Here is a 12,984-nt window from a genome sequence, read left to right as displayed (position 1 = left end):
TTGCCAGCTTCAGCAAAGTTGGTATCAGACAGGTGACCAATAAAGATGAGGTTCTAATAACCTCTGTCTGCCCACCTGGTGCCCAGCCTGACACATATGAATGGATTTGAACGCTTTTGATGTCAGACTACCATTGAGTGATACTGTTAAATACACGGAGAAGGCACAAGGAGAAACTACCCAGAAAGATGCATGGTACTAACCCCTCGGTTCCGACACTCAACTAAAGCTGCTCTCAATGTTTGTAAATCTATTTGGTTTGGAAGTCAGGTGCAAATGGCATAGGGATGAATCTTTTAGAGAAAATTTAGCTGAACTTATGTGCTTGGCTTACCTGAGAAGCCCAAGGAGTATCATAGACCAGTAGGCGCTCTCAGATAAAAAAAAAAAAAAAAACCACAAATCCAGTAGCAATGTCCTTTTAACTTCAGCAGCAAGGCTCTCTTTCCCCGGAAACTTCTAACTCTTCATAACCATCTATAAGACTACTTCTTTAAAACTTTCATCGTTGGGGCAGTGGCTCAGGCCTGTAATCCTGGCATTTTGGGAGGCCAAGATGGGAGGATTGCTTGCATCCAAGAGTTCGAGACCAGCCTGGGCAGCATTAGCTGCCCTGTCTCCATAAAAAATTAAAAAATTATTTGGGTGTGGTGGTGAATGCCTGTAGCCCAGCTACTCAGGAGGCTGAGATGGGAGGATTGCTTGAGCCTGGGAGGTCAAGGATGCAGTGAGCTACGACTGCACCACTACACTCAGCCTGGGTAACAGAGGAAGACCCTGTCTCAAAAAAACAAAACCAAACCCTGATGCTCAATCTCTTTTTGCTATGAGCTTCTTCCACCTCTTCCTGAATTTTCCACTTTTCCTCTGTTGTGTAACACAGATATTCTTCCTTCACTACTTTCCTGAAGCAAAACTTTCTCTTAATATCTTCAACCCCAAAACCATCAACACCCTTCCGGTATCCTCGAACACCCATCCCATCTCTCTATCATCAGAAAGCCTTACAGTTAGGAAGTTTTGTTTTCTGATTAACTTACATGTCATCTATTGTAAATTGATTTGTAAACAACTTGAGGGAAGCAATCTATTTATCCATCTTTATATCCCTCCAAAAGCACGTAGGCTACTAAACATTTGTAGAACAATGAGTTTCTTCTGAACGAACAACAGTAGCACTTTATAATGATATAATACATTTGTTTATATAGAGCCATTTTCTTTCTTTTTTTTTTATTATAGGGATAACAGAAATATTCTTTTTTTATTGCATTTTAGGTTTTGGGGTACATGTGAAGAACATGCAAGATTGTTGCATAGGTACACACGTGGCAGTGTGATTTGCTGCCTTTCTCCCCATGCTATCTCTCCCCAACTCTCCACCTCCCGCTGCCCCTCCCCTATTTCCCCCCAACAGACCCCAGTGTGTAGTGCTCCCCTCCCTGTGTCCATGTGTTCTCATTGTTCAACACCCACCTATGAGTGAGAGCATGCGGTGTTTGATTTTCTGCTCCTGTGTCAGTTTGCTGAGAATGATGGTTTCCAGGTTCATCCATGTCCCTACAAAGGACACGAACTCATCGTTTTTGATGGCTGCATAATATTCCGTGGTGTATATGTGCCACACTATTCTTGTCCAGTCTATCATCGATGGGCATTTGGGTTGGTTCCAGATCTCTGCTATTGTAAACAGTGCTGCAATGAACATTCATGTGCATGTGTCCTTATAGTAGAATGATTTATAACCCTTTGGATATATACCCAGTAATGGGATTGCTGGGTCAGATGGGATTTCTGTTTCTAGGTCTTTGAGGAATCACCACACTGTCTTCCACAATGGTTGAACTAATTTACACTCCCACCAACGGTGTAAAAGTGTTCCTGTTTCTCCACATCCTCTCCAGCATCTGTTGTCTCCAGATTTTTTAATAATTGCCATTCTAACTGGCGTGAGATGGTATCTCAATGTAGTTTTGATTTGCATTTCTCTGACGACCAGTGATGATGAACATTTTTTCATATGTTTGTTGGCCTCCTGTATGTCTTCTTTTGCAAAGTGTCTGTTCATATCCTTTGCCCACTTTTGAATGGGCTTGTTTTTTTCTTGTAAATCTGTTTTAGTTCTTTGTAAATTCTGGATATCAGCCCTTTGTCAGATGGGTAAACTGCAAACATTTTTTCCCATTCTGTTGGTTACCAATTCACTCTAATGACTGTTTCTTCCGTGCAGAAGCTGTGGAGTTTGATTAGGTCCCATTTGTCTATTTTGGCTTTTGTTGCCAATGCTTTTGGCGTTTTGGACATGAAGTGCTTGCCTATGCCTATGTCCTGAATAAACCATTCCTAGATTTTCTTCTAGGGTTTTTATGGTGTTGGGTCTTATGTTTAAGTTTTTAATCCCTCTGGAGTTAATTTTAGTGTAAGGTGTAAGGAAGGGGTCCAGTTTCTGCTTTCTGCACATGGCTAGCCAGTTTTCCCAACACCATTTATTAAACAGGGAATCCTTTCCCCATTGCTTGTTTTTGTCAGGTTTGTGAAAGATCAGATGGTTGTAGATGTGTTGTGTTGCCTCTGAGGCCTCTGTTCTGTTCCATTGGTCTATATCTCTGTTTTGGTACCAGTACCATGCTGTTTTGATTACTGTAGCCTTGTAGTATTGTTTTAAGTCTGGTAGTGTGATGCCTCCTGCTTTGTTCTCTTTGCTTAGAATTGACTTGGCTATGCGGGCTCTCTTTTGGTTCCATATATAGAGCCATTTTCAAAGCATATGAGCTTTGCAGCTGCAAATGGGATCTGCAGAACTACAGAACTGACATCTTCTGGGAGTTACTTAGGAAAAAGGCATCTTGGCCTCCTGCTCCCTTCTGCTACCCGCTTCCCTTATACACACTGACTGAACTGAAATCTGAGTTTTAATAAAATCCCAGGCAATTCCTTTGGCATTTGAGATTGAAGACCATTGGTCTAAACTATAGCATTGGCTCTCAACCTTAGCTGCACATTGGAATCATTTAGAAAACGCTAAAAATACAGACGCCTGGGTTCTAGCCCTCTTTGCCCATCCTGATTTAATCAATCCCCCCTGAGCAATAGGATTCTTCTTCTTTTTTTTTGAGATAGGGTCTCGCTCTGTTGCCCAGGCTGGAATAAAGTGTTGCAATCACAGCTCACTGCAGCCTCAGCCTCCCCAGGCTCAGGAGATCTCCCAGCTCATCCTCCCAAGTAGCTAGGACCACACATGCACACCACCACACCCAGCTAATTTTTGCATTTTTTGTTGCTCAGGCTGGGCTTGAATTCCTGGGCTCAAGCAATCTGCCCACCTTCGCCTCCCAAAGTACTGGGATTACAGGTGTGAACCACCATACCCTGGCCAACAATAGGATTCTTAAATGTGCCCCAGTGAGCAGCCAGAGAAGAGAACCATTGTGAGTGTCCTCTTGGGAACTCTCCAAAAGTCCTACAATATTTTATGAGCCCAGTGTGTTGTTTCTATAGTGATTTCCCTTTTTTCCCCCATAAACTAGACAAAACTAGACAAAATGGAATTACTTTTCTTTTCCTCTACTCTGGAAATGACAAGTCAAAAATATACCGGTACCAAAGAATGCTTATAAAATTAGAAAATAGGGTTGATGGAGAAATAGCCCAAGAAAGAGAATTTAGATAATTTACTGTGAAAGGAAGTTTAAGAATGGGTTGTGTGTTTGTGCAAATCCTAGGTGCTCAATAAGTATCTAATGAGAAATAAAACTGAGTAATTTTGTTTGTTTATTTTTGTTTTTGAGACAGAGTCTCAACTTTCCCTTAAGATTGTATTACTTCTCATCTTCCATAAAAATATCACTCAGGCTGGGCATGGTGGCTCACACCTGTAATCCCAGCAGTTTGGGAAGCCAAGGTGGGTGGGTCACAAGGTCAAGAGATCAAGACCATCCTGGCCAACATGTGAAACCCTGTCTCTAGTAAAAATACACAAAATTAGCTGGGCATGGTGATGCGTGCCTGTAGTCCCAGCTACTCAGGCAGCTGAGGCAGAAGAATCGCTTGAACTCAGGAGGCAGAGGTTGCAATGAGCTGAGATCACGCCACTGCACTCCAGCCTGGCAACAGAGAGAGACTCTGTCTCAAAAACAAAAATAAACAAACAAAATCACTCAGTTTTATTTCTCATTAGACACTTATTGAGCACCTAGGATTTGCACAAACACACAACCCATTCTTAAACTTCCTTTCACAGTAAATTATCTAAATTCTCTTTCTTGGGCTACTTCTCCATCAACCCTATTTTCTAATTTTATAAGCATTCTTCGGTACTGGTATAATTTTGACTTGTCATTTCCAGAGTAGAGGAAAAGAAAATTAATTCCATTTTGTCTAGTTTTAAAACAACTTACACATTATTTTAAGCCAGAGATACAAAAATTGATTATATTTAAAAGCAAATAGACCCTTTTTTTAAATTTTAATAATTTTTGAGATGGAGTTTTGCTCTTGTTTCCTAGGCTGGAGTGCAATGGTGTGATCTCAGCTCACTGCAACCTCTGCCTCCCGGGTTCTGGAGATTCTCCTGCCTCAGCCTCCTGAGTAGCTGGGATTACAGGTGCCTGCCACCATACCCCGCTAACTTGTGTATTTTTAGTAGAGATGGGGTTTTGCCATATTGGCCAGGCTGGTCTTGAACTCCTGACCTCAGGTAACCCGCTTGCCTCAGCCTCCCAAAGTGCTGGGATTACAGGTATGAGCCACCACGCCTGGCCGACTCAGTTCTTTAACCTTGATCAATACAATCAATATACTATGTTTCACTTTCTCATCCAAACTGTAACAGCTAAGGCTTCTAGAGGGTTTGCAATACCTCTAATGTGCTAAATGTTTTACCTGTATTATCTCACTTGATCTACCCAACAATGCTGTGAAGTACATTCTACTGTTATCTCTATTTTTTGGATGAAAAAACAGTGACACAAAGAAGTGCAGTAACTTGCCTAAGGCCACACAACTTGTCATCCTGAAGATCGGCTCCAAACCCAGGTAGTCACAGAGCATGCTGGTCACTATTGAGCCATCTGTTTATGCCAGACGGCGCTCCAGGAACACAGCGATACTGTTTAGGATTCCAGAGTCGGCGCTCCAGGAACACAGCGATACTGTTTAGGATTCCAGAGTCTGGGGGAGCGACTGCTTCTTTCTTAGTTCTTGACAGACCACCGAGTGCACTTTTTCTAAACCTTCTTCCCACTTTAAACTGTGGTTCATAAAGCTGTTTCCCAGGTATAACCCACTGTGAAGTTGAAAATGATTTCATGTTTGGACAAATTCCTACTGAATGTTAAGCTAGATAGGAAACACATTCTGACTGATGCAGATGAAGGCCTGAATGAAGAAGTCTTATTTTGATAACGGAGTTTTCCCGTCCTCACCAGATCCAGTTTTCAATGTTGATATCTCTGTTGCAAAAAGATGATAAAGAAATGTATCCTCTGCTCAGTAGTGGGTGTGTATGTGTGAATATAAGGGTAAGAAAGTTAAGAAATGTCCAACAGTATACAAATGGCATTCTTGGGCTGGGCGTGGTGACTCATGCCTGTAATCCCAGCACTTTGAGAGGCTGAGGAGGGAGGACTGCTTGGGCCCAGGAGTTCAAGGCCAGCCCTGGGCAAAATAGCAAAACCGTATCTCAAAAAAAAAGAGGAGCGAAGGAAAAAAGGAAGGAAGGAAGAAAATTTAAAAGGCAAAGGGCATTATTATTATTTATTTATTTATTTATCTATTTTGAGACAGAGCCTTGCTCCGTCACCAGGCTGGAGTGCACTGATGCCATCTCGGCTCCCTGAAACCTCCACCTCCCGAGTTCTGCTATTCTCCTGCCTCAGCCATCCCTGTAAGTAGCTGGGATTACAGGCATGTGCCACCACAGCCGGCTAAGTTTTATATTTTTAGTAGAGACAAGGTTTCACCACGTTGGCCAGGCTGGTCTCAAACGCCTGACTTCAGGTGATCCACCCAGCTCGGCCTCCCAAAGTGCTGGGATTATTGTGAAGCACCACGCCTGGTAGGGCATTCCTTTTCTTTGGATTCTTTTTCTTTGGGCCTCTTCTGTAACCATCCATATTAAAAGCCCTTTTCTTTCATCCTTTCCTCACTGAGGAGGAAATGGTTTCCTTTCATCCCTTCTGGTTGTTCTAGAGCAGAATTTCCCTACCTGAGCGCTATAGACTGGACGATTCTTTGCTATGGAGGGCAAAGGGTGCTATGAAGGAAAAGGGTCCACGGCAGTGCAAAGTGACTCCCACGGGGCTACCTCCCCTCCCCCATCCTGGCTCTCCGCCTGCACCTGGCGACCCTCAGGGCCTGACTCCCAGCCCAGACAGAAGACGGCAGGGTGATGCTGACGGTGACTGCTAAACAAGCCCTAAAGACCAGCCTGGGGACAGACAGGGCGGGAGGCAGACCCAGAGAGCCATATCTTAGGGTAAAGTCAAAATGAAAATGCTTTTTCCTTTTCAGAAAGCCATCAAAAGAGAAAACACAGACATGTCACTAAGCCCCTCAGGAGCCCTCCGGGGATGGCCTTGCTTGGTGTCCTGCGTGAGAGAGCCCATGGGTGCTGTCCTGTGGATTGTAGGATTTTCTGCAGATTCCCTGGCCTCTACCCAGTAGACAGAGCAGCCCCTCATTTCAGTGTGACGACCAAAAATGTCTTGCCTCATGTCCCCTGGGGAGTAGAGAGAGAGGGGCAAAATCACCCCGGGTTGACAACCACTCTTCTGGGAGTGTTCCCTGGCATTGCAACTCCACACATTCACATTTTGCCACATTGCATCCTTAACTATTGTCTCAAAGATTTCAAGGCCACGTGTTAGGTGTCCCTAGTATCATTTCTCTGTTTTTCCTCCCTGTCCTTGCCTTTTGAGCCCTCATCGGATGAACTCCCCAGGCAATATCCTGAAGGTGACATGCTGACATGTTGCCCAGGCTGGAGTGCAATGGCGTGATCTTGGCTCACTGCAACCTCCGCCTCCTGGGTTCAAACAATTCTTGTGTTTCAGCCTCCCGAGTAGCTGGGATCACAGGCGTGCACCACCACACCCAACTAATTTTTGTATTTTTAGTAGAGAGGGGGTTTCACCATATTGGCCAGGCTGGTCTTGAACTCCTGGCCTCAAGCAATCCAACTGCCTTGGCCTCTCAAAGTGCTGGGATTATAGATGTGAGCTATCATGCCCAGCCTGAGCTCATATTTCAGGAGCACAAAGATGGCCTTGGAGGGTCCACGAGTCCCAGAGTGGGACCCTGGAGGATGCTGTACCATCACCAGTGCCTTATCTGCAGAGGTGGCTTGCTCCTGAGGGCCTTCCTCTGAAGTTTATGTGGACACCATAGCACGGCAGACATTATTCTGGTAGTTCCTCATAGAAAACAAATGTCTCATCTTCGATGGTGTTGATAAACATATAACACCAGTGCTCCAAGAGCAGTTTACCTAAGGGGAAAGGCAGGACTCTAATATACAGAAAAAGCAAAGAAGACAGGTTAAGAATGCTGGCCAGAGATAGCAGCTTGTTTTTGCTCCTCTTATATGTGGGTCTCAGTGCTGCAGGTATCGATGGATGTGAATATGTGATAGAAAATTGTTTCCATTGTTTGGATCCAGTTAAAAAAGACAAATTAGACAAGACTGCCCATGGACAGCTTCTAGTTGACTTTCAACTAATGACTCAATAATAGCAATGACTAACACTTTTTTTTTTAAGACATGAGGTCTTGCTATATTGCCCAGGCTGGTTTTGAACTCTTGAGCTCAAGCAATCCTCCCTCCTCAGCCTCCCAAAGTAGTGGGATTATAGGTGTGAGCCACTGTGCCTGGCCACTAACACCCACTGAGAACATACCATGTGCCAAAACTGTGCCAAGCGCTTTATTGACTGTCTCACTCACTCTAACCTCACAGCAGGTTTAAGACGTACATGCCATTATCATCTCCATTTTACAGATGACCAAACAGATGCATATTGATCAAGTTACTTGTCCAAGTTTATATTTCTTTTTTTTCTTTTTTTCTTTTTCTCTCTTTTTTTTTTTTTTTTTTTTTTTTAGACAGAATCTTGCTCTGTTGCCCAGGCTAGAGTGCAATAATGTGATCTTAGCTCAAGGCAAACTCTGCCTCCTGGGTTCAAATGATTCTTGTGTCTCAGCCTCCCAAGTAGCTGGGATCACAGGCGTGCACCACCACGCCCAACTAATTTTTGTATTTTCAGTAGAGAGGGAGCTTTCACCATGTTGGCAAGGCTGGTCTTGAACTCCTGGCCTCAAGTATTCTACCTGCCTTGGCTTCCCAAAGTGCTGGGATTATAGATGTTAGCCATCACGCCCTGCCCGAATTCATATTTCTTACAAAGTCACAAAATAGAGATTCAGGGTCCAGCGCAATGGCTCATGCTTGTGATTCCAGTGCTTTCAGAGGCTGAGGCAGGAGAATTGCTTGAGGCCAGAAGTTGGAGACCAGCCTGGGCAACATAATAAAACTGTCTCTACAAAAAAAATTTTTTTAATTAGCTGGGTCTGGTGGCTTGCACCTGTACTCCTAGCTACTCGGGAGGCTGAGGTGGGAGGATCCTTTGAGCCCAGGAGGTTGAGGCTACAGTGAGCCATGATCATGCCAGTGCATGCCAGCCTGGGCGACAGAGTGAGACCTTGTCAAAAATTTAAAAAATTAAAAAAGAGAGAGCTACAAACCCAGGGAGTTTTTGTTTTTGGTTATCATTCTTATGTGTGTTTGTAGAATCTTTTCCAAATTGTAGTGACATACACATTACAGAAATCTTAACCCTTTTTAAGTGTACAGTTCCACTGACATTAAGCACATTCACAATATTGTGCAACCATGACCACCACATCCCCAGAGCATTTTCATCTTTCCAAACTGATGCTCTTCACCCATTAAATAATAACTCCCATCCCCTCCTCGCTCTAGCCTTTGGTAACCCTCATGCTACTTTCTCTATGAATCTGACTCCTCTAGGTGTCTCAAATAAGTGGAATAATACAGGCTTTGTTTTTCTGTATCTGGCTTATTTACTAAAAGTAATGTTCTCGAGGTTCATTCTTCTTGTCGCATGTGTCAGAATTCCCTTCCTATATAAGGCTGAATACTATTCCATTGTATGGATAGGCCACATTGTGTTTATCCATTCATCCATCATCAATGGTTACTCAGTTGCTTCCACTTTTTGGCTATCACGAATAATATTGCCATAAATGCTGGTGTACAAACATATCTTCAAGACCCTGTTTTCATTTTTTGAGACAGAGTCTCACTCTGTCACCCAGGCTGGAGTGTGGCAGCATGATCTCTGCTCACTACAACCTCCACTCCCAGGTTCAAGTGATTCTCCTGCCTCAGCCTCCCTAGTAGCCAGAATGACAGGTGTCCGCCAGGATACTCGGCTAATTTTTATATTTTTAGTAGAGATGGTGTTTTGTCAGGTTGGCCAAGCTGATCTCAAACTTCTGACCTCAAGTGATCTGCCCGTCTCGGCCTCCCCAAGTGCCGGGATTACATGCATGAGCCACTGTGCCCGGCCAAGCCCCTGTTTTCAATTCTCTTGGATGTATACCCAGTGGTGAGATTGCTGGATCATATGGTGATTCTCTGTGTAAGTTTTTTGGGACTTCTATACTGTTTTCCACAGTGGCTGCACCATTTTACATTCCACCAACAATGCGCAAGGGTTCCAATTTCCATTCAATTTTTTTCCAGAGAATAGTCTGTCTTCAGTCTTCAGCTCCTTTCATGGGTTTTGGTGGTGGTTGTGGGGCAGCACCCACAGGCCTAAATCAGGGTGGAGCTGTTCGGTCCTCCCGGGCTTCATGAGATCCATTCCTGACTACTTTGCCGTGAATGGCACAACTCACACAGTAATGGAGCTTCACATGCAGCTTGGGAAGCACACAGGCATCGAAGACAGTCACTTCAGAAATGTCCCTGACTGCTGTGGCCTCCACTCTGTTTCAAAAGACAAATTTCCTAATGGGCTTGTCCTTGGGCACACATCGGGCACAGTTCGTACAGCAAATAGGCTGCACGTGGCCATGACCCTTTTTGGTATGACTATCGTTCCTTCTTTTCTTTGTCATCTTGAAGGCATGGGCCAGAGAGAGGAGCTGTTTCTGTTTTCAATAGTTAGCATCGTTATGGTTGTGAAGTGTGTCCCTAAGACCTTGAAATTAGTTACATGCCAAGCCTTTCCCTTCTAGACCTTTTCTTCTTAATTCAATAGCAACGCACACACTCAATGGAAAGATCTTGACCATAATACGGTAGCTCATGAGGATTCATGCTCATTACATTGCCCACTGCCCTCGGCTAGTCAGTTCTTTGGCAAGTGGCTAAGATGGTTGGTTGGGAGGGCAGGAATGGATAATATAAAACCACCTTCTCTCTCTAGTCCTGAGCCCCGGGGATGCGAAAGCCCCTCTCTTCTCCCTTTTCTATACTTTTAGGGGTCTCTCTAAGCATTTAGGAAACATGTTGAAAAGAAACACATCGTGTTACAGAAAAGATCAGCCTATTCCGATTCCATTAATTTTAATGGGAATGATCTTTCAGGAAACCTGTTCTGACTTGATCAAGGGCGCTGGGTCTAGGCAGATTCTCCACCTGGCATTCACAACTTGACAAAAGGTGTGGCTGCTAAGGCAGAGAGGAATGACTCACACCTGCCCACGACTGAGCAGGGGCCCTACCCAAGGCGGGTCCCTTTCTCCTCCTCCTCCTCCCTGTTTTTCCTCTGTCTGCTTCAAGCTCTCAGGCCTTCCTGCTTCCAGGCACCCTGGGAAACAGTGGCTGAAATAACATAGGGATGAATCATCCTTATCTGACCAAAAGAAGGGAAGGCAGGAGCAGCTCTTGATTGACTGAGTTTCAAGGCCTGAGTTCCCCAACTCACAGTCACGATGGTGTCAGGGCAGCTTGGGCTTCCACGGCGTCTTGCTCCGAATCTGGACCAAAGCCAGCTTTCATCAGGATGCCGGTGCACTGATGCAGCAAGTGAATGCTGTTCATTAGGTTTGGGGTGTATCCCGGCAATTTAAAGAATCACCCAGTGTTGCAGTCATAGAATTGCGGCATTTTAGGGCTGAAATGAATTTTACATACACAATGTCATAGAGCCAATGGCTCAACTTTCAAGGTATTTTCCAGCCAGTTTACTTCAAGTTAGTAGTTCGAATGGGGCTTTTGATGGGATTATTTACACCACAGAAATTGACAAATACTACAAATCAGGCTTCTCTCCTCCCACTTCATTAGAGCTGATTGTTAAAAAAAAGTACTAGCCCATCACTGACCTTGTCCAAATCCTTCATTTATAGTTGAGAAAACTGAGGCCTAGAGACAGAAAACAACTTGCTCAGAGTCATGCTCTTAGTTAGCAGCAGAATTTAGAATCAAAATCTTTTGTGTTCTTTTTTTCTTTTTTTTTTTTTTTTTTTTTTTTTGAGATGGAGTCTCACTCTGTCACCCAGGCTGCAGTGCAGTGGTGCCATCTCAGCTCACTTGCAACCTCTGCCTCCTGAGTTCAGGCAATTCTCCTGCCTTAGCCTTCCAAGTAGCTGGGATTACAGGCACCCACCACTACACCCAGCTAATTTTTGTATTTTAAGTAGAGACAGAGTTTTACCATGTTGGCCAGGTTGGTCTTGAACTCCTGACCTCAAGTGATCCACCTTCCCCCGGCCCCCCAAAGTGCTAGGTGTGAGCCACTGCGCCTGGCCTTTTGCGTTCTATTTCAATGAGTGGATACTGAAAGCATAGTCCTATCACCCCAGCCTAGCATCCTGTCAAAAAAATAGAAACAGGAGGATGTTACTGCACTATTGATAGGGAGCGAGGGACAAGAATTCCTCTGAAAATAGGTTTTTAGAGGAAAGAGACTGACTGCTATTAAATCTCTCCTGGAATTCCCTCTCATAGTTTAGGCCAGGTGTCCCCAAACTTTTTACACAGGGGGCCAGTTCACTATCCCTCAGACCGTTGGAGGGCCGCCACACACTGTGCCCCTCTCACTGACCACCAATGAAAGAGGTGCCCCTTCCCGAAGTGCGGTGGGGGGCCAGATAAATGGCCTCAGGGGGCCGCATGCGACCCGTGGGCCGTAGTTTGGGGACGCCTGGTTTAGGCTGAGCACGGGGCCATGTTCTTCCCATACTTACGTGGAATGCAACAGGGAGACACAGACACAATGGTGTATTTGTAATATCCTCAATAAGAAGAGGCTTCGTTGCCCTTGAGAAGAAAAGTGGCATGCTGTGTAGGCCAGGGTCAACAGCGTGACCACAAGTAAGAAGAAATAAACTAGACAGAAATATGCCATTTAGGACGGGTTATGGATTCGCTCAGTTGTCTCTGTGATCAATGTGGATCCAACACAAAAGGAAATTAACTTTGATGCTTGCAGTTTTTTTCCCACAGTGTGATGTTTCTGTACTTGCACAGCTGAGCTCAAAGCTCTGATTAGGACTTTTACAGAAGGATGAAAGTCCAGAAAGTATGGACACTTATAATAAATCAGAGCAGCAGGCATGGCGGCTCACGCCTGGAATCCCAGCTCTTTGGGAGGCTGAGGCGGGAGAATCACTTAAGCCCAAGAGTTTGACCGCCAGCCTGGGCACCATAGTGAGACCCCAGTGCTACAAAAAATTTGAAAGCTAGCCAGGTGTGGTGGCGCATGCCTGTAGTCCCAGCTACTTGGGAGGCTGAGGCAGGAGGATCACTGGAGCCCTGATTGACCCATAGCACTCCAGCCTGGACAAGAGAGTGAGACTATCACCAAAAAAAAAAAAAAAAAAAAAAAATTAAAGTATAAGACAGGCAAGGAAAGGATGGATGGAAGAGATGGAAACTCTAGTTAGAGGGAGCCTTCCACCCTCTTAGGGTGGCTCTGCGGAGCCAGTATGAACCAGTTCCAGGACAACATACAA

At 44.6% G+C, this 12,984-nt stretch overlaps 1 protein-coding gene and 1 pseudogene across 1 annotated transcript in view; both read right to left on the bottom strand.

Moving 5' to 3' along the window:
• Nucleotides 1–12,984, bottom strand: part of DSP (desmoplakin) — a 125,567-nt gene that overhangs the window by 75,225 nt on the left and 37,358 nt on the right. The window lies entirely within an intron of this gene.
• LOC141584391 (small ribosomal subunit protein eS26 pseudogene) lies at nucleotides 2,591–12,143 on the bottom strand (annotated as a pseudogene).

This window comes from Saimiri boliviensis, chromosome 4 (assembly GCF_048565385.1).
Source record: "Saimiri boliviensis isolate mSaiBol1 chromosome 4, mSaiBol1.pri, whole genome shotgun sequence".
Classification (NCBI taxonomy): domain Eukaryota; kingdom Metazoa; phylum Chordata; class Mammalia; order Primates; family Cebidae; genus Saimiri; species Saimiri boliviensis.
The sequence above is the reverse complement of the archived record's forward strand: the minus strand, read 5'-3'. Positions and strand labels throughout refer to the sequence as shown.